The 22,162-nt window shown below is 55.8% G+C and overlaps 1 non-coding gene across 1 annotated transcript in view; it reads right to left on the bottom strand.

Moving 5' to 3' along the window:
• Positions 1–10,647: 10,647 nt before the first annotated feature.
• Positions 10,648–22,162, bottom strand: part of LOC111549151 — a 33,217-nt gene continuing 21,702 nt past the window's right edge. The window contains exon 2 of the transcript XR_003306651.1: positions 10,648–12,737. This is a non-coding gene — a transcript (uncharacterized LOC111549151). The remainder of the gene's footprint in view (positions 12,738–22,162) is intronic.

The raw sequence follows: 22,162 nt of genomic DNA, 5'->3' as shown, positions 1-22,162 counted from the left end.
ATACAGTTTGGCAATTTTAAAAAATATAAGCACACCCACACATGATTCAGCTGTCCCATTCCTAGGGGTGCTCTATTTGCTGTTTCTGTGAGTGTTGATTAGATATTGACTGATGTTGTCCAAGTCTTCTACATACTTAACGATTTTCTATCTGTTTGTCCTATTGATTACTAACAGAGAAGAAATAAAATCTCCATTTATCATGGTTAAATTGTCGATTTTTCCTCTCAGTTCTGTCAGCTTTTGCTTCATGTATTTTGGACCGTTATTATCAGGCACATATGCATTTATGATTTTTTTCCTGCTATCTTGGTGCTTTATTGTAGTTAAATGTTCTTTTTGTCTATAGTAATATTCCTTGTCTAAAAGTATATTGCATCTAATATCAACAAATCCACTCCAGATTTCTTATGCTTACTGCTTTCATGACATGTCTTTTCTATCCTTTTCCTTTTTTTTTTTGAAACGGAATTTCGCTCTTGTTGCCCAGGATGGAGTGCAACGGCAACATCTCGGCTCACTGCAACCTCCACCTCCCAGGTTCAAGCGATTCTCCTGCCTCAGCCTCCCGAGTAGCTGGGATTACAGGCATGTGCCACCACTACTGGCTAACTTTGTATTTTTAGTATAGACGGGGTTTCTCCATATTGGTCAGGCTGGTCTCGAACTCCCAACCTTAGGTGACTGGCCTGCCTCAGCCTCCCAAAGTGCGGGGGTTACAGGTATGAGCCACTGTGCCTGGCTATCCTTTTATTTTCAACTTACGTGTGTCTCTGTAGTAAAGTTTTTGTGTTTAAAGCACATATTTTGTTCTTTTTATTTTAGCCCATTGATCATTTTTTGAGTTTTTATTGGAGTGTTTATCTATCTATTTATTTATTTGTTTATTTATTGAGATGGAGTCTCGCTCTGTTGCCCAGGCTGGAGTGCAGTGGTGCGATCTCAGCTCACTGCAAGCTCCACCTCCCGGGTTCACACCATTCTCCTGCCTCAGCCTCCCAGGTAGCTGGGACTACAGGTGCTGCCACCACGCCCGGCTAATTTTTTGTATTTTTAGTAGAGTTATTTCTAATTTAACTATTGATATGTTTGGCTTTAAATGCCACTTTGCTATTTCTTTTCTATTTTCTCGTTTTCCTTCCTATATTATTCCTTTTATTACTTTGCTTGTGGCCATCAAATGTTTTAAGCATATCACTCAATTCCATTTTTAGGTAAAATTTCTTTGCAGTATTTTCTAGTGGCTCTGCTATGGATTATATCACGTCATCACAACCACCTTAAAGTTAATTAATATTAAATGATTTCTGAACAAAGTAGGACACTTTCAAGGGACTATGTTCTATTGTACCATCTATCCTTTGGGCTACACACTGTTATACAGAGATATATTAAACCTCTGTCCATTTTAAACCCTACAATACAGTGTTATAATTTTTGTTTTAAATAGCCATGTATATTCTATAGAAATTATAAGATTATGTACACATGTATCTATATATCATACTCGAGCATTTCTTGCAGTAAAATCCTATTAATAATAATTTTTTCTCACTTTTATTTTATTTTGTCTTTATTTCACCTTTATCTTTGAAGAATAGTTTTTCTAGATATAGGATCTTTGGATGATGGATATTTCCCTTCCTCCACACTTTCATGTCTCCTCGACATCTCTGGCCTCCATTGTTTTGGATGAAAAGTCAGTCATTAATCCTATCATTGTTCCTCTCTATGAAATGGGCCATTTTTCTCTTGCTGCTTTCAAGAGTTTCTCCTCTCCTCACTTTGTCTTTCAGAGATTTGACTATCATATTATCTAGTTGTGGTTTCTTATGGTTATCCTACTTTGGTTTGTTGATTTGAAGAGTTCTGTAAATATTCTCGCCGGTTTGGGAAGTGTTGGCCTTATTTCCTCAATTTTTAAAGATTGTCTATTGTATTTTCTCTTTTCTCTTTCTGGGGCTTTGATTTCACCCATGTTGGACTCCCTGATGTTGTTCCAAAGGTCGCTGAAGCTTTTACATTTTTTCTCAATCCGTTTCTATCTGTTCCTCAGATTGGACAATTTCTATGGATCTATCTTCAGGTTCACTGATTCTTTCTTCTGCTGTTTCTGATCTGCTAATTGAATCCATCCTGCACATTTTTCAGTTTATTTTCTGATACTGTATTTTTCACCTCTAGAACTTCAGTTTTTAAAAACTAGTTTTCATTTCTCTGTTGAAATGTTCTACCTATTAACTCATTAATACCACACGTTTCTTTAATGATTTATACATATTTAGATTAGCTCCTTTGACGTCTTTGCAAAATCCAGCATAAAAGCTGTCTCAGAGTTGGTTTCCATGCCTGATGTTTTTCTTCTGAGTACAGATCACATTTGACTATTTCTCTGCATGTCTAGCACACGTTGGAGGGAGGCTTGCCAGTGGAAGTAATGTTTCCTATAGATGCTCTGAAATGTCTTTTATTCTTCTAAGCGTTGTTTCTTTGTTACCATAGGCAGCTATGCTTTCAAAGCCGTCTTCCCTAAAAAATGCACAAGTGGCCTCGGTTTGGCTTCCTTGTTGCTGTTTTGTCAGAGAGAGGGAGGGTGTGACTGTGTTTATTTTTCATCTTGGTCCTACGTATTAATCCTACAGCTGTGTGGTTTAGTGATCAGCTATGTATCCGGGCAGTGTACGTACTCAGATTTGGGGCCTCACCCCCTCTCTAGGTGTCTTGCTGCTGAAACTACCCCTTAATTCTTAGTTGCTCTGGCATCCCCAGTTTCTTCCTTCTTTAAGGCAGAACAACTTCCTCTTTCAGTCACAGGGACCATGTAGGCTGGGGAATAAACTCTGCCAAGGGCACAGAATCCTTCTGAATATCATCAGAAGTCTTTTCTGTCTAATTTCCGCTTCATTCCTCCAGGTCCCCCAAGCTCGTTCATTTGGGGAGTCAGCCAGGGATTTGGGCAAAGTTTGACCCCGACTTGAGGTCTCAGCCCATCTGTGCTTTCTTGCTTACAGATCTTCTCCGTGCGCTTCCAGCTGCTCTGTGTCGTCTGCCCCCTGAAGCTGCAGAGCCGGTGGTTTTCCAGTCACTACAGGTGGGGTTTCAGGAGCTGCCTGCAGCCAGAAGCCACAAACCGGCCGACCTTACCCAACGCGGCTGCATCCCTTCCAAAATCACTTCGCAGTGTCTTCCTGCCCTTGTTCGAGTTCCAGTGCTTCCAAATGGCGGCTTTGGATAATCGTGTTGGGAGGTTACTGTCGTTGCCCATGAGTGGAATCTCCTGCCCCATCGTCCACACCTTCCCCTGCTCATTCCTTCCTGAACCTCCAAGAGTCCACCTGGGATATACTGTTTTTTCTGTCTCGTTTTTCAGTACTTCCTTGAGTAAGACCCTTTTGGAAATCTTTTTCTCTCCATTTTCATTTTTTTGCAAGTATCTTTATTTTATCGTCATGTTAAAAGTATATCTTTGCAGATGTGAAGTTTTAACTCGGAAAAGGTTGATTTTTTTTCTACCCGGAACTTTCCAACTGCTCTGCTACTGTCCGGCTCTCGGTGCCCATCAGTCATCTGGAAACACTGCTGTGCTCAGCGTTTGTTCCCTGAGTCTGCACTTGGGGCTGAGCTTGACTGGGAGTTTCTTTGGTTGATCCTGGGGAGCTCCCTGACGGCTGTCTACTGGTGGGTGGGCTGGGAACTGGATGGTGTTTGACAGCCCCGCTGGGAGGGCGGGGGTGGCTGGCCCCTTCCTGGGTTCCTTCCTCATGCAGCCTTACCCCGGCTGGTTCACTGGGTGGCAGGGCCCAAGGGCCATCCAGCGGGAGGACACTCTAATGAGCCAGGACTGTAAAAATGTCTGCCCGCATCACATTTGCTATTGTTTGATTGGACCGAGGAAGCCATGCAAGCTCACAGGCGGTGTGGGACGACACAGGGAGGTGTGAGCCAAAGCGGCTGTCACAAGGACAATCTGCCGCGGAACACTTGGCACCAGACACTCACATCTCCAAACATTCCTCTAATTAGGCCCTCACCTTCTGGTCTGTGGTCCCACCTTGTCTCCTCACATGCCTGGCTCATTGTCTGCAAGGGTCCAGGGTGGTGCCGCCATGCTATAAGGCTCCATCACTCATGCCAGTCTGCCCCACGGTACATGCACCCATGGAACCTCCCGGATCCCACACACTGGGCAGGCAGGAGACCATCTGATTGCAGAGGAACTCATCGTGCTGCACACACAGCTGACCCTCCTTCACCCAGAGCCCTGTCAGTGGGCTGCTGCCACCCCTCCAGGGAGACGCAGCTCTGAGATTTTGGGACACAGAACCCAGTTGTCCTACGGCTCTTCAAATGGAACCTTCCTGAAAACCTAGCACCCCACCCATCGTGCACAAAGCCACAACGCCTAAGTCCTCACCTGTTGAAAGTTTATTCCAATAAATATTGGAGCATCCCCTTAACAAATCAATGCCAGGCTCTGGCAAGACAAAGGCGCTGCAGTGCCTTCTCGCAAGGACTTTATCTCCTGGTGAAGAAGAAAGACTTGAGGACATAATGCCTCTCTGAAGCTGGACAGAGAGAGACGAGGAAGGAGAAGAGAATCCTCATGGCATCAACATTCAAGAGGCTGGAGCAAGAGCCATTCCCTGAAAAGCCAAAAATGGAATTTACACCAAGAAATCGGGTTGAATTTAGACCATGAGATAAGGAGGGTTGTAACGTCCAGGGAGCGTTTGAAGAGAGAGATGAAGTGGGAGAGAATTAATCCGAGACGTTCGAGGGAAGATGGGTGTACGGGAAGCTGATATTCACTGGGTCCGGTGCTGGGCCTGAGTCCTCCTCCTGCTCTGCTGGGGTTGCATTTCCCGGCTCTCTTGTTCTCTGGGAGCTCCCCTTTGTTCTCGTTCTTAAAGGCTCCTTTGCAATTTTTTTAAAATTTATTTTTATTGTGTATATTTAAGTTGTACAATATGATGTTTGTTTTGATATATAGAAACACAGAGAAATGCTTACTACATAGGAATTAACATACTCATCACCTCCACAGTCACACTTCCTGCGCACCTCTGTGTGTGCTTGTGTGTGTGTGTGTGTGTGTGTGTGTGGCAAGAGGACCTAAAATCGACTGTCTCAGCACATTTTCAGTACGCAGGACAATGTTATTAACTCGGTTGTTCCTCCTGCTGTACATCAGACTTCTAGGCTTGGAACGGACAGGACACAGGCTGACTCACACAGAGCCCGCTACACCACACACCTTCCTCAGAAGGTGGGCCCTTGGCCCGGGGCCCTCCAAGGTCTGTGTTCACTGTGACCCTTGCAGAGCTGTGCACTATTCTCATTTGCCATCCTCCCCTCCTCGTCCTCCCTTCCTCCTCCTCCCCTCCTCGTCCTCCCTCTCCTCGTCCTTCCTCTCCTCCTCCATCCTCCCCTCTTCCTCCCCCTCCCCCCCTCCTCCCCCTTCCTCCTCCTCCTCCTTCCCACCCTCTATCCCTCCTCCTTCCTTCCCCTTCTTGCCTCTCTCCAGAGAATCCTCCAAGCCCTGCTATGACCACACCCAGCCAGGCCTGTACCAAAGCCTTCCAGTTTCCTCACAAAGCGAGAGGCGTGCCACCTCCCTGGGAGTTTCTTTCTCCTTTTCTGTTGCTGCGGAGCTGAGCCCATTGCTGCTATCCTGGGAGAGGTCACCGCCTGCAGTGCAGTGGTTTGGTCAGGAGGCTCAGGACCGAGACTCTCCTGGCCAAGCTTTGGCTGGGTGCCTCTGAACCTTCATCTCCACAAGGCCTCGACCTGGGGCTTCTGCTCATCCTTGCCGAGTCCAGCGTTACCAAACCTCTGCTAGGTCAGTGTAGAGAGGAGCCTACACTTGTAGCTGCAGGGTAGGTTCCTCCTCTCCCACCTTCCACGTCTGTCCTCTGCCTGCTTTCCTCGAGAATCTCGCCAGCCCACTAAGCCTCCGGGCTGGTCACTGTGTCTCCAGATCCCTGCGTCTCCGGGTCCCTGTGTCTCTGCTTCGTCATTTCCCATCCACGTAGCCCCACTCTGTGAAGCACAGCTCCCGCCGTGGCTGGTGGATTGCAGCTGAGCCCATCTCACGCCACGTCCTCAGTCCTGGCCCCACGGCAGTGGTGCTGATGAGGTCCTCCTTGCCGATTTCACAGGTGTCAGAATGGCCTTTTCCTCGGCACCCTTCCATGGGTGGGATCAGATGCTCCTTCCTCAGTCTTCGTCTTCCCCCTTCGAGACGGGACTGGGTGGCGCTGGCCTGCAGGAGCCAGGTTCCTGCTCCCTTTACCACAGAAGGAAGCCCTCCAAGCGAGTGTCCACGGAGGAAGAGGGTCTGTATCCCAAGCTGACCCACCTGGTGCTGGCCTGGCCACCTCACCGCCCACCCAAGAAAGAGACTAATCCCCTCCTTGCAGCGTTGGTGGGAGGAACAAATGAGGTGACATTTGTAAAAGGAGAAAGTAAATGTGGCTATTATTTCAGATTAATTCTACGAGTCTGGGTGCAGAGGGAAGAAATAAGATGTTGAAGATGCAGGACGTCCTCTAAGGAAGCCAATAGAGAAGGCACACGGGGCCACAGCGCAAGACAGGCCAGCGCGCGGAAGGAGCGGAGGACTGCCCCCGGGAACTGAGAGGTCCCCCGGTGTGAGGGCTGAGCAGAGCAGTGCTGTGGAAGGGGAGACCCCCTCGAACTGGGGACCTGCCGGAGCGGGGATGAAGTGCCGCGTGGTCATAGGCTGCACCTGAGGCCTGGGGTGGCTAAGACACCGAAGGACCTAGACTTCTGGAAGCAGCCCCAGGGCTCTCAGTGCCCACCTCACCCAGAGCTCACCGGGAACCTGGGGGGGGGGCCACCAATACAGGCAGCACCTGCAGAGGGCCGGACACAGGCGGAGGTGCCAGGCCTGGCCACGCCCCCACATCCATGTCTCCCGTCTCCCCTGGGCAGGCAGCCTCCGAGGAGCTGGGAGACGGGGAGGCAGCACTGGGCGGTTGGGACAGATGCTGGTGGAGACGGCGCTGGGACAGATGCTGGAATGAGGGCACTGGCACCCGGGGTGCAAGGAAGGCTGCTGTCCTTGCTGTCCCTGCTGTCCTGAGATCCTGGCTCCCCACTGATCAGCCTGGTGCCCACCCAGCCCCATTCCTCATCCCGACAAGGTGGACACATGGCCCACCTCCCCTGGACCCTCCTCCGGCCCAGAGTGGCTTCTCCTGGGACAGGCCCACCTGGGCCATCTAAGGCAGCAGGGCAGTGGCCCATGAGGCTCCCTCAGGCTCCCAGGGGAGAGTCTAGGCTGGGGCTGGGGGCTGCTGGGGGCCTCGGCCCAATTTCTGCCTAGTGACCTCCTACCCAGGAGCAAGAGCAGAGACCCCACCTCTGCCTGCTGAGGGGACCACCAGGGTCTCTGAGATTTCGGTTCCTTAAATTCTATGGGGGCGCTGACTTCTCAAGCTGACGGTCAGCTCAGGATCAGAACAGCAGAGCGGTCAAGCTCTGGATATCAAGGCTACAGGTCACTGTGGCATCTAAAACACTAGGCAGGGCAGGACGCAGGCAGTGCAGGACCCTTAGGGGGAACTCAGGCAGTGAAGGAGGCCCAGAAGGGGGTACGTGGGCAATGGAGGACCTGGGCGGGGGACACGGGCAGTTCAGAACCTTTGGCGTGGGGGGACATGAGCAGTGCAGGAGGACCTGGGGGGGGATGCAGGCAGCACAGTGCAGTGCAGGACCCAGTGGTGAACGCAGGCGATGCAGGACCCTGGGTGGGGGGAACATGGGCAGTACAGGACCCTGGGGGAAAACTCGGGCAGTGCAGGAGGACCTGGGGCGGGGGGGGATGCAGGCAGCGCAGGACCCGGGCTGGGGGAACATGGGCAGTGTAGAACCCGAGGTGGGATGGGGCAGTGCAGGACCGGGGGGGCATTGGGTGGGCTCCAAAAGTCCTGGAATAGCCTGTTTCAGCTGCCCTCTGACAGACGCTCTGGGCACAACCTTGGGGGCTGCTTGACCTTGGGGACCACTCCCCATTCCTGAGGGCTCTTTGAACTCAGGAGTCCTGCAGGGCTCCTCCCTGGACCCTTGACTCAGAAAGTGCTCAGTACATGAGGGTGCTGGTGAAAATAAGCACACATATGCATACACATATGCACACACATGCACACACGTGCACACACGCACACACACATATGCACAGGCATGCACACACATATGCACACACACATGCACACACACATGCACAGTCGTACACATATATGCACACATTGCACATGCACAATACACACACACCACACATGCACATACACCACACACACCACAGGCACACACACACATTCACACGCACACACTCGCACTCCAACAGGCCCTTCTGCCTGCTTCCCGCTGCTGCTGGGCCACTGCCACCCACACCAGCCTGCTGCCTCCTGCCTTGTTCTTATCCACACGGGTCCCCATGTGGATCCATGCCCCTTGGACGTGGACCCCATCCACAGTCTGAACTGGCCAGTCTGGAGGGGCAGCTCACGTCTGAGACAGGGAGGGCAGCAGGAGGACCCGCATAGGAGGCGCCTACTCTGGCCCCAGGGCCTCAGGAGGGCAGAGGCTTACGGGGTCCCCACTTCGTGATCGAGCAGCTGAGGCTCAGAGAAGCGATGGGTCTCAGTCACAAACCTCACTAGAGGGAGAGACAGAGCTTGGCCCAGACAGCATCTCTGAAGGCCAGCACTGAACAGGGAGCTGGGAGGCGGGAGTGGCAGGTGAGCACCAGTGCCCAGGGTCACCCCTCGATGGTGACACGGGGCCTGGGGAGGAAGTGTAAGGCTTCAGGCAGGACCATGAGCACCTTTGCCTCGAGTGCTGGTCACCTTCCACCTCCTGACACCTTGTGAGCTTGGCAAGGTTCTCTTTATTCTATCAATGGGGAAACTGAGGCTTGGAGAGGAAGCATGGCCAGCCTCAGGCCGTCGTGAGGAACACTGCGCAGTGTGACTTCCAGCCAGGGCTTCGTGACACTGCTCCACTGCCCGGGACAGAAAGGATGGAGACCCCTAGCCCTGCCCCTTAGACAACAGTGGCCAGGGCTGCCCCTAACCAAGGTCGTGCCCTTGAGGTGTGGCCTCTGCCTGCTCTTATTGTCCTGCTGGGGCTGCACAGGGTGGCCAGCGGGGGCCCTGGGCAGAGGGTCCTGGGAGGCCGAGGACTATCTCTGAGTGTCTCATTTGCAGACTCTGCTGGTGGCTCAACTGGCCCGGGGCCCTGGGAGGGCACCTCTCGGGCACAGAAGAGGCTGCGACCATCCCCAGAGCCCATCTGTGGGCATCCACGCCTGCAAAGGGCTTCCCCCGGACCCCTCACCTTGGGGACGGAGCCTGTTCTCCCCTCGGACGGGGCAGGCACTGCTCCCAGCAGCCTGAGTTAGGTGAGGCATGACCACCTTCCCTCAGTCCACAGGGAGCAGAGGCAGCTTGTGCAGCCAGTGCTGGGAGTCCCGGTGCCTCCTGACCCAGGCAGCAGAGAGCTTCCTGGGAGACGCACCCCCAGGAGCCTGCGCGGGGCTCACAGCAGGAGGACAGGCCCAGGTTCAGGCCCCTGTGCTCAGCCTCTGGGTGTGGGGCTGCTCCTCAGGGATTGATGGCGGGGGCTGCTCTCCTCCCAGCTCTCACTGTAATAACAGGAACGGGCTGGTGGCACCTCTCCTGGTCAGGCTGCCCCATCCTGTCTGACTGTGCTGACCACAGAGTCCCAGAGCCACACTCCAGGTGGTGCCTCACCTCTGTGGGAGGGAACCGAAGACTCTCCAGCCCAGGCACCAGGGCCGCCGATGGGGAAGAGGCTGGCCCGGGGCTCCTGCAGCCACTGTAGCTCTGCCTCCTGCCCTCCCTCCCAGAACAAGCCTGGCCCCTTGCAGAAAAAAGTTGAGGCTTTGTCTGTCCACCTTGATGGCTCCAAAGACCAGTGATGTCTCCTAGGAAGGAAGTGCAGACAGCCAGGCAGCCCGTGGCGCAGACCCCCAGCCCAGCCGTCCGGGCCGGGGTGCCCTGTGAATAGCAGCTGGGGAGTAGCCAGTGGCCCACCCAGGTGGCCTCAGGTGTGGGCAGAAAGGAGGCTCTGGGCTCCAGCACTGCTCTTTGGGGATCTGAGTGGACATCTCTGCAAAGGGGGTGCTTCAGACTGGGTCTCCTTGGGGAGTTCTGTGTCTGGCACCTGTGTGGGGCCAGCTCACGAGAACCTGGGGCCAGCCTCCCTACTGACAGCCTGGGCTTCCGCACTGGCCAGGGCAGGAATGATGAAGGAGAGCCGATGCCTGCTGCACTCAGGCGGCCGCACGTCGGACCCATGGAGGGACTGAGGGCACAGTGTCTGTGTGGGGCAGTGATACTCAGGCAGGGATGACAGCACCCCAGAGGGCTGTGGCCAGGCACTGCCCACTTGTCTGGGGCTGGGCTTCGGAGGCCATGCTTGCTGGTACAGAAGAACCCAGGGGCTCACAGGCGGTGCCAGCTATGCCGTGAGGGCCACAGGCACGCACTGTCCGCTCTGGCCCTGGGGGTCCCTGTGCTGGCCCCCGCCTGCCATCCCCACCAGCCACACCAGCCACAGCCCCTCTCCCAGGACACCATGCCCAGGGAACAAAAGCCATGCTTATCAAAGGAGTTTTTCTTTATTTTTCATAATTTAGCTGAATCAACACAAAATTGAATACTGTAAAACAAGAAAAAAAAAAAAAATGCTGTAACATCTTAAATCTCCCGATCTCTGCCCTCGACGGTGTCTACACTTGCTTTCAAAAGAAACAGGCGAGGGGGAGGCCGTGAGGACGCTGGCTGGCAGAGGCTGCGGCCCGGGCCGCTGGAGCCGGGGCAGCTCAGGAAGGGTGGGCCCCCTCTGTAATGACAAACCCAACATCAGCCCCTTCTTTTAGTCCGGGATACTAATGCCTATAAATTTGTGGTGACTGAAAGGTAAATGAAGTCCTCATGGATACTGAAACAGGTCTTAAATAAATGGATTTTCTTTCGTATCTTTAGTCTATGGTTGCTGGAACAGCTATAGTTATCTTTTTACGCTTTTTTAGTAGGATAGAACTAGCATAATACTCATGTTAATTGGACTTGTAGGTAGTATATACTTCAGCGGGAACTCAGGAAAATGAAGGAGGCTGGCGTACGACGGCCAGGAGAGAAAAAACACAACTGTCCCTTATTCCTCGGCCCTGCTGGCCCCGCCTGTGCCTCTGCCCAGCGCGGCTTTCTGGACCTACTGACACAAAGACGGAGGACTTCTCAGAACGCGGGGACACAGACGTGGGGAGGAGGGCCGCCAACTGGCCTCAAGGTCCGTGAGTGGCGAAAGGGGCAGGAAACGGGAAACAAAACCCATTGGAAGAAGCATGTTCAAAATATTGTACACTCAGTGTTGACCAACGCAGAGACCAAAGCGGGAATCAAGAGCCACCAAACCTGGCCCGCAGCGAAAGGAACCCGGCCTCCCCGGGCACGACCGACGCGTCTGGGACACCGACGCCACGGTCCTCCACACGCTTCTCCCAGAGTCCCGCCTTCCACGCCTGGCACCCCAGGGTCTGAGGGGCGCCACCTCCCCACCATGTCCCACCCCCAGAGTCTTCAGAAACCCACGGGGCGCGGCCCGACTCTCAGGACGGCCGGGACTGCCACGTTAATTGTTAAATAGGATTTTCTACAAATATACAACATATAAAAACTGTTAAATATATAACTTTAGGCTTTGCAAAATACATTTAATGATCTCTTTCAAACAAGTGTTACTCGAGTTTTCTTTGCTTTCTGGAGCTAAATGGAGTATCGATGAGGCAGCAGTCACGGGAGACTCAACATGCTCTTGGCAGATACTGGATTATCCAACTATCAAAAATGGAGCTGTAGAAGAGGCATGTTTAACTGGTTAAAACAGAAAGTGATTTTAGTACGGTAAAGTCGGTCTAAGTACAGAGGAATCAAACGGCCTGTGTTCCCCGGGGCTCTCGGCGTCTGCGTGGGGGCCATCGCCGGCCGCGCCCCGGCTGCCTCCCGCGAGTGTGCCACGGCCTCCGCGCAGCCAAAGCCCATCCTCCTAGGGTGCGCCGGGGTGCTCCTGGGGTGGAGGCCTCCACCACGGCCGCCCTCTCCGCTCCGCCAGGGCCACCAGCATGTCTCTGCCACCATGCCCTCCCGTCCCCACAAGCGACCCCAGGGATCCTGACAGTGAGGGTGCGTCCACGTTCAGATAGATTTTGCTCTTTGGTCTATGGAGTATACTGAAAGTATAAGAAAATAAAAGCAATTCGGACAGTCTGGGGCACGGGAGGAGGCCACTTGTACGCCTGACAGTCCCCTGGGGCGGGCGTCGTGTCTCAGGCGGGCTGGGCTGCCGGAGCCTCCTCCTCCTCCTCCTCCTCCGAGGACAGCAGGGCCAACGCCACGGTCGGCGGGGGCTGGGCGCGGCCGGGCTCCCACAGACTGCGTATTGCTGATGCCCGGTGCCGCCCCCCGCCTGTGTGTCCAGTCCGGCCACCTCAGGTCGGCTGGACAGACCGAAGCTCAGGATGCCGAGGCCTGAGGCCGTCCTTCACGGACCACAGGGAAACGGAGTGGGCGGGCGGCAGAGAATGGGCGAAGTCCGAGGCGGGCAGAGAACTGTGGCTGAGGCGTGGGCTCTCCAGGGGAGCCAAGGCCACTCCCAGGGCCCCTCAGGGGCTGTGTTTGTCAGGAGACCTGAGGAGCAAAGAGAGAGAGACGGTGAGCCTCCTGCAGATGCTGCCCAAGGCCACAGGGAACACAGGCTCCTCTTCGTTCCCTGGCTCCCGCCAGCCGGCCTCCTGGAGGGCCCGAAACTAAGAGCTCATCCTCAGTGCTGTGGGGGACATCCAGGCCACCAGACAGCGCCCCCAAATCACCCACCCTTCCTTGTGTCTCGGGAGGGTAGGGCGCTGTCTGTGCATGACCTGGAGGGGTTGTTGGCCTCGGGCAGAGCCCTTCCCACCCCTACTTGCTGGCTTCTTTCCTCTAAGCGGCCACATCACTTTGCCACTCCCCAGCTCAAGAACCATCTGTGGCTCCCGGTTCCCTGTATCCAATTCAAACCCCTCCCAGCTTCCTGTGCCTCTGAGGCCACAGACTACAGAGCTCACCCAGAACGGCCGCTGCAGGCTGGGGGACCTGGCCGCACCCCCACCACTGAGCCACCCTCCCCTGGCCATCCACGCTGGGCCTCTACAGGTCTGTGCCATTCCTGTGGCTGCCCAAAGGACCACACACTGAGGGACGGGAATCTGAAACAGCAGTTAGTTCTTGCCCAGACTCAAGGTGTGGACAGGGCCAGTTCCTGCTGGAAGATCTGAGGGAAGGTCCACTCCAGGCCCCCTGGGGGTTTCTGGTGCTCCCAGCAATCCTCAGTGCTCCTTGCCCGGGAGACGCATCGTCCTGATCTCTGCCTCCATCCTCACACGGTCCCCGTGTCGACGTTCCCCTGCCCCATCTGGCCCCCGGAGGATTCTCTTCAATGGGAGGCAGAGGCCCTGGGGCTCAGCTTCCCCCGACACCCTTTCCCTGGGCCCCAGGCAGCCCTGAGAATCTGCCCTTGAACCAACCGTGGCCAGAAAACTCATCATGGGACCCTGGCCCTACTGAAATTTTGGAGCCTGATGCTGTGTCCCGCACGGGCACCTCCAGGCACCTGCCCACCTGGGTTAGGCCTCATCTGCCTTGCGCTAAATTCCTTACTCAGCCAGAGGCAGTGATGATGAGGGTCTCGCAGCTGCAGGGCCTCCCCAAATCCCAGGTTCCGTCAGGGCCAGGGGTCATCTCCAGCACTCTGACCAGCTGCGGTTCCTGAGCTCCTGGGTGCCAGTCACTGCTCTGGGAACGACCTTGCCGTCACCTTGTCACAGGCTCGTCTACCCAATGGGGCCGTGGGAATTAGAACCCGCACTCAACGGGACCTGAGGCTCAGGAGTGAAGGGACCTGCCCCGGGGTCAGAGCAGCCTCACACTCACACTTTTGAGACAGGGAGCCTCAGATGCCTCCCCTCCTGGCTTCCTGGAGCTGCCAGCATGGTCATCCTGCGGCCAGGCCCAGCCAGCCCTCTCTGCCTGTGGACACTTGTGGCCTGGGTCGTAGCTGGTGCACCTCCTCACTGCACCCCTGGGGCCTGGAAAGGAAGCTGGCTCTGAGCTCCCCTCTGCTGGGTCTGTGGGTGCCCAGTCATCCACAGCCCAAGGCCAAGGTCTGCATCCTCCAGTCTGTAGCCATTGTTCCAGATCCCAGTCCCCAGAGGGCTCAACTGGCCCCAGAGTGAGCTTGCCATCACACTGGGCTGTGGACGCCCAACAAACCGACATGAATGGTGTGGTCCCGAGCTGCCCGCTGCACCTGCAGGCACCTGATGCTTGGCCCACACAAGCCTTTCCATCAGGAGTGACGACAGGGCATGGTCCTGAGCCTGTGGAGCGTGTGTTCAGCTTACATAAGAAGTTTACCCCGTGTTCAGACACAAACAACAAAACCAAACCTCCCAGCCCCATTCATCCAGGTAAATGATACTTTCTCTTCCTCACTAGAAGTTTCCATCTGACGTTAAGGTCAGGAGGAGTCTGCTGTATGAAGGAACATGCTATTCTTTTAATTTTTTTAGACAGAGTCTTGCTCTGCCACCCAGGCTGAAGTGCAGTGGCACGATCTCGGCTCACCTCAACCTCTGCCTCCCGGGTTCAAGCGATTCTCCTGCCTCCGCCTCCTGAGTAGCTGGGACTACAGGCACGCACCAACATGCCCAGCTAATTCTTATATTTTTAGTAGAAACGGGGTTTCACCATATTGGCCAGGCTGGTCTCAAACTCCTGACCTCAGGTGATCCGCTCACCTCGGCCTCCCAAAGTGCTGAGATTACAGGCATGAGCCACGGTGCCCGGCCTGAACACGCTGTCTCGAATGGAGCCTATGCAAAAGGTTCCAGTAAACAGCAGGAGAGAAGAAAGCGCAAGACAGCGTGATGACCGTGGTGCCACCTCCACAGACACCTGGGACGAGGGACACTGTACCTCAGGCAAAACCCAAGTGGACTCAGGGAGGAAATACACACCGCACCCCACCCATGTCCAGGAAGCCTTTGGCTTCTCTCCTGGAGCTGCTCCCTGAAGGTGCAGAGCCAGGTCACAACCAAGGCCCCAACCCGTCCTGCGCCCCAAGGCCAGGTCCACAAGAAGGGCTGGAGTGGCTGTGGTTGGTTGCTGCTGTTCAAATCACCACGCAGAGCGTCGGAAACTCGGACTACAGTGCATTCATTCTAGCAACCCCAGCAGGCGTCCTGAGCCGCAGGAGGTCATCTTCACAGGGAACCTTCTCGAGTCCCAGGGCCCTTTAGTTCTTAGGCTGAGCAGCAAAGTCCATCAGGGCAGGGCAGGGCCGGGCGGGGCTGGTGACACCATGGTGGCCTCCAGTCCTGTTGGCTTATGGTGTCCACTCCCCTGCCCTCCACCCTCCTAGCCGGTGAGCCACTGCTTCCCGGGCTCCAGGGCATCGAGCTCATTCTGTAGGGTACAGGCGAGGGGCCTAACGGAGGGGGGGTGCCGGCCACCGGCCTCCTGAGGACATGGGGCTCCAGTACCCGTCAGGCTGGTGAGCTGCATGAGGACGGGAGCAGGCTGCCACCCCACTCCACTCTGATGACAGGTGAGGAGGCCCCTCGGGCTTCTGTCCTGTAACAAGGCTGGACTAGGCTGCCACCTGGGAGAAGGTCAAGCTGGAATTCCTCTTCCCAGGACGGCCATACCTCCTGGGCCTGAATGCTGCAGGAGCAATGACTATCTGAACATCCACTTTCTGAATGTCCCCGCTCTGTGCCTCAGTTTCTGCATGTGTAAACACATACCCACTTCATGAGTTAGTGCTATGGCTTGAAGAAATCGAATATAGCCAGCACCATGTGAGTGTTTTTCTCTCTCTTTTTCTTTAACAAGACAGGGTGTGGCCCTGTCACCCAGGCTGGAGTGCAGTGGTGCAATCACAGCTCACTGCAGCCTTGAACTCCTGGGCTCAAGCCATCCTCCCACCTCCGCCTCCTGAGCAGCTGGGACCACAGGCACGTGCCACCACGTGCAGCTGATGTCAATGTCTCTTATGTGGAAAATGAGAATGACGGGTGACTGGGGTGTCTGTGCCCGCCTGATGATTGGGCTGCTTCCTGAACGGCACGGGGGGGAGGCCAGCCTGAAAGCCCAGAATGCCTTGGGTGGCTTCACCCAGGGCAGAAAGGCATCACCGAGAAGGGCCAGGTCCAGCGCCAGCCAGAAACCACAAGGACAGGGGCCAGAGGTGACCAAGCTAAACAGCCCAGGCGGATCCTGGGGACACTCGCCCTTTCCTTGAGTGGACGCTGAATGTGCCCCAGTGAGGGACACAAGGACCCCAGCCCATCACACACTGTCTCCTGGAGGCTGCATCCTGTGTGTGCAGCTCACACACCTCCCTCCCCGGGACAGCATGCCCCTGCGGGCTTCACCGGCGGCAGCCCCCGCTCTCACGCAGGAGCTCAGCTCCCCGGCCCACCCTCCTCCAGTGCGTGTGGAGTGAAACGATGCCTCTCTGGGCCCTCCTTCCCGTGCTGCTGCCAGGAGAGGTGCCTGACACCAAGCCCCGGCCTGTGGGCCCAGGGGCAGAAGAGCCACCGTGTATATGAAATATCTGGGCCGGCGCTGACGCCTCCCAGGCCCCCTCCAAGCGCCCAGGTGGACCCGGTGGACAGAAGCACGTCTGACAAGAGGCACCGCGGCTACCCCAGATGAACAGTCGTCAGCTGAGACTGAAGACGGAGCGAATTCTAGGACCTCAGGCCAGTTCTGCGACGTCAAAATCCTGGGTCGAGCCACTGAAGACTATGTCATGTGTGTGCTCAGGGTGAACCCTGGATAGGCCAGCTGCTGACGACAAAGCTGTGTGTGCCCATGCTCAGGGTAAACCCTGGACAGAACAGCGGCCGACGACAAAACCTTGCCCTGTGCAATGAGCCGGCTCCACCAAAGAGCCAGGACTGGGTAGCAGACTCGGGTTCAGGGGTCAGGGGTCAGTGGTCAGGGCTGCTGAGACACCCTCACAGGCTGATGGTCCCAGGGACCAGACAGAACCCACCCCTGCCAGGCGCAGTGCCTCACACCTGTAATCCCAGCACTTTGGGAGGCCAAGGCGGGCAGATCACCTGAGGTCAGGAGTTCGAGACCAGCCTGCCCAACATGGCGAAACCCTGTCTCTACTAAAAATACACAAAATAAGCTGGGCGTGGTGGCAGGTGCCTGTATTCCCAGCTACTTGGGAGGCGGAGGCAGGAGAATCCCTTGAACCCAGGAGGCGGAGGCTGCAGTGAGCCGAGATCGCACCACTGCACTCCAGCCTGGACGACAAGAGCGAACATTCCGTCTCAAAAATAAATAAATAAATAAAAGGAACCCGCCCCTGCCTCCCAAGGTGGCGGAAACACAGAGGAAAAGATGTTCGTAAAGGTGCCCTGAAAATGTACAAAACCACCCAAGTTACGATCGTGTTGCCGGAAACGTACGAAACCACCCAAGTTAGGACCGCATCGCCGGAAGAGCACGCAGGTTTAGCACTGCTCTCTAACGAGGACGCTGTGCCTAGTGCCCTGCAAAGCCCTCCCCAAGGCTGCGGGGCTGAGGGAATCAGTGTGGGCTCTACAACTTGACTGGAACCTGGCTCTGACCCCGCGAACCACACAGGTCATGGTCTGGGGAAGGCCACCAGGTATTGATGCCTCCAGGCCTTCCCTGCTGGCTGCACCACACCAGGCTTCGTCTCACGAGACTCCAAAAACATCTTCTTTTTAGGAGGTGAAGCTACCCAGGGGTGGCCTTCATCTGGGGTCACCATAGAACCATAGTCTGTGGCCCCCACCTTGGGGCCAGAGTCGGCCACCCTCTACAGAGCAATGCTCAACACACAGTGCCCAGAGCTCCCCTCGGTCTCCTTGACCCCACCAAGAAGTGTCAGGGACTAAGGGCCGTCATGGTGCCACCATTGTCCTCAGGACCAGCCCCTTCCTCATGGCCGAAGATGTGCGTTCTGGGAACGAGGCCCCCCCATACCGCCGGGCTGCGCGGGCGCAGGGTTCAGGGATGACTCCATCTCGGCAGAACAGCCTTGGCAGGCGCGACTCGGAGCATATTTCCCAGTGGCAAACCAAGCCCCGGGGAATAAAATTACGCAGAAAAACTAACAAGTAAAATCCCCCAAACTCATCAAGACTGGTGTGATCACTCAAGCCAGACGCAGTGTCCCAGGCCACAGAGCGACACTCGGCCGCTGTAGGGCAGGTGGGGGCGTCGGCTGAGGAATGTGCAGACAGATCATTTGTTCATCCATCAAACATTTATCCATCTACCATAAACAAGGCTCCTGACTCAGGAGGGCGGCAAGGATGAATGCAGGCAGGTTCTTTCCCTCAGGATAGAGGAGCTCCCCCAACACAGCTGGGCTGGCAGACAGGACATCAGAGACGTCAGCGCCTCGGCTGCCCACAGCGGGGCCAACTCCCCTGCAGTCCGCTCCTGGCCGTGGAAGGCCGGAATGAGGACGCCCCTGGCAGCCCTCCCCCTCCTCCATGAGCTCAGGAGTGAAGACTGCCGTATTGGATTCAGTCCTCTGTTGAGGCTGAACTATGTTCTGCAGTAACAGACATGAAGATCCTGACCCCATACCTGTGCATGGGGTCTTACTCGGCAGCAGGTTCTAGCAGATGTGATCGAGTTAGAATGCGGTCATTATCGGATTAGGGTGGGCACCACTCCCTCACAGGGAGAAGGAAATCTGGACTCAGGGCAGACGCACAGAGCAGCAGGCCCCATGCAGACAGCGACAGAGGCTGGAGTCACGCAGCCACAGCAGCTGCAAGAGGCAGGGAGGACCCTCCGCTGCAGCCTCCCGAGGGAGCACGGCCCAGCAGACACCGTGACCGCTGACGTCTGGACTCAGAACCATGAGAATAGGTTTCTGTGGTTTGAAGCCACCGGGTGTGTGGCATTTTGTTCCAGCAGCTCCCGGAGACTCACACAGCCTGGACACTGTGCCTGACCCGCCTGGGGACCTTGACTGGAACCTGGGGGCTGCTGAGCCTATGTCCCAGGGCTGGGCTGAGGGTGGGACCAGGCAGCACCGCTCCAACATCTCCGCACTGCTGGGGCCCCGCATGTGGGCTGCGTGGAAGCAGCAGAGGGCCCTCCTCACACCGTCAGTCCCTTCAGCATCACCGCACCTGAGCTCCCGGCTGGGGACTCGGCCCCGCTGAGCATCCCAGGCCATCTCTCCTCTTCTAATCCACCATGCTGCCCAGTCCACCGTAATGCCTGCTCCACTGTGCTGCCAGCTCCACCACACCACCCGGCCCACCACGCCGCCCGGTCCACCACGTCGCCTGGTCCGCCATGCCATCCGGTCCACTACAACGCCCGCTCCACTGCGCCGCCAGCTCCACCACTCACTCCGCCCGTCTCCTGCTCCACCTGCTCTGGCTGGGCTCTTGCTGGGTGGGGCCTTCCCTGTCCCCTCCATGTCCCTGTGTTAAGCTGGGCTCTAAAACTGTGCTTGACTCTGCTGTCCGTGTCCTCTGCTGTCCGTGTCTTCCACTGTGAAACAGGTTTCTCCACACCAGGACCATCCGCGTGCGGGTCAGTTCTTTTCCCAAACCCGGCAGGGGCCCTGTGCACCTGTGTCTGGTGAAGGATGGGGGGCCTGTGGGGTGGGGCAGGACAGCCGGTGCAGCCAGATGCCTCCAGAGCCTGGCGGGTGCCTCGACCTCCCACAGCCTCCCAGCTGGAGCCTCTGGGAGTCCGTTTCCCCGTCTGTAACATGGGATAGGAACAGTTTACCCCCATCCATGGGGTTCTTAACAAGAAAAAAGAGTTCAGCATAAGAGAGAATGCAGGGCACCTTTTCTATTGCAGATTACAACTCAGAATAAAGAAAAAAAGCCACAGCGACCTTCCTCACCAGCTTCTAGAAGCGTTCATCCAGAAGGCTGCCGTGTCATTGCCAGGGCTGCTGTAACCGAGTACCCGAGACTGGACAGCTTGAACAAAGGACATTCGCTGTCTACAGCCCACGAGGCTGGACGTCTGGGATCCACAGGCGTGGCAGGGCTGATTTCTGAGGTCCTTCTCCTCGGTGTGCAGACGGCATCTCCGTGAGTCTGCACAGGCTCAGCCCTGTGTGCGTCTGTGTCCTCGCCTCCTCTTTTAAGAAAGACAGGGTCCTCCTGAATCAGAGCCCTGGACCCCAAGGACCCCACTTAAGCTTCTCTCCTTTAAGGCCCTATCTCCAAATATGTTAAGATTGGGGGGCAGCACTTACACGTATAGATTTGGGGGATGAAGTTCAGTCCATAAGAGCTGCTTTCTGAGGGGCTCCAGTTCCTACCCTCAGGGGTGAGGGCGGGAGATCACCGAGCTCCACTGAGAACAGGCCTGCTGGGGGACACGTCCTCAGCATGGCGTCTACAGACCCTGCAAGGCCACATCACAGCCACCTCTTCTCTGTGAACAGCCCCCAACACCAGGGCTGGGATCTCGTGTGCGAATCTCCATCCAGGGGTGGACACAGGACACGCTGAGCCCACCTGCAGTCTCTGGAGTCTGTCCCTGGCTGAGAGCATGGGCCAATGACGGTGCTGGACCTTCACTGAGAGGGTTCTGAAGCCATGGCGCTGCGACACGCCACCACGTCAGGAAGGAGGCAGCACCAGGCAGATCCGCCAACCGAGTCCAGGGGCACAGCTCCATCCCCGCCCCCTTAGTAAGCAGATCCCCTTGTGCTCACTAAGCCGTGGGAAATGGTTACTATTCCTCGTAACCAGACAGTGAAGGATATTGCTGTGTCTTATCTGCAAACACACAGGGAGGGGCTCGAGTCTGGAGGCTCCGTGAGTCCCCAAAGCCACGCAGCCAATGCGGAAGGGCTGGCTCTGGGACCAGCTCCTCTGCCCCAGGGCCCCCGCTCCTGCAGCCACCTCCTGCCCTGCCGTCCTCCCAGCCAGGGAGGCCACACGCAGCGGTGCCGGGGGAGGTGGGCTTCTCCTTGGGGCTCCTACTTAGCGAAGTCACTGCTGGGTCCTGCCAGGAAAAGCATCCGTTCACCCTCTCCAGCGTTGGAGAGGGGCCTGCAGCGGACACTCCTCCCTGTGCTAATTAAGAACAAGCCAGCTGGGGTGGGCGTGGGCAGCAGCGTCCAGGAACACCAGCACTTGGTGGGTTCTAAGGAATCGGCACATCCGGGCACTGACCAGACTCCCACTAAAAAGCAGACCTGCGGTCCCGGACAGTCGAGGAGGCAGGGCCCCCAGAGCTTCTGCTGACTCAGCACGCTGACGGCCAGATTGCTGCCAGAGATCACGGAGTCATCGTGCCTCGCGCCGGGGAATAAAGGGAGCTATGCACAGCACATGCACGGGAGGTACTGTCAGCTCTGAGAGGGAAGGATGGCACCGGGAGACCCAGTCCGCAGGTAATGAAAGCAAGCCCATGACAAACACAGAGAAGCAGATGCAGCCATCACATGCTCCTCCCCAGATCTGCTCAACACTTCGTCCTTTACTGGTCATTACTGACCTGAATAGTGAGCCTGAAGATCAGTTGTCACCTCTGGACACATCTGGGCTGCTACAGATGTCTAACCCTGTCTCAGCAATTACAGTGCTGGCCACTCACCTGCCCCAGAGGACATAGCACCTGCATGCACGTGTCCTCGGGCTGAAGGCAGCAGACTGCCCTAACCAAGGCTGGGATGAGTGTGCACAGGCATTCACTACGCAGCCCTTCTGTGCCATGAGGCAGAGAGCTGGGGAAGGAGGCAGGGTGGGCAGTGCCAGGGCCCTGGAAAGAAAGCCGTGTACTCTTTTGCTTAGCTTTGACAGAAGCAGACCGCAGTCTCAACATTTTCTGCAAGCTGCCAAGCTGTAAGAACACATATTTCTTGGTTGGTTAAATAGTCTAGCTTACTTCTCTGGGGGAAAAAAAAAAATCTTTAATTTAAATATGGGAAAATTATATTTCTGTCTTTCTGATGGTATTTTTCCTCTCTTTGCCTCATAGCTATCTTTGGGTCTTTGAGAAGTTCCTAGAAGCTTCCAGAAACTGGGCCC

Source organism: Piliocolobus tephrosceles, chromosome 19, assembly GCF_002776525.5.
Source record: "Piliocolobus tephrosceles isolate RC106 chromosome 19, ASM277652v3, whole genome shotgun sequence".
Lineage (NCBI taxonomy): Eukaryota > Metazoa > Chordata > Mammalia > Primates > Cercopithecidae > Piliocolobus > Piliocolobus tephrosceles.
Note: the sequence above shows the minus strand (reverse complement) of the source record. Positions and strands in the feature narration are given on the sequence as shown.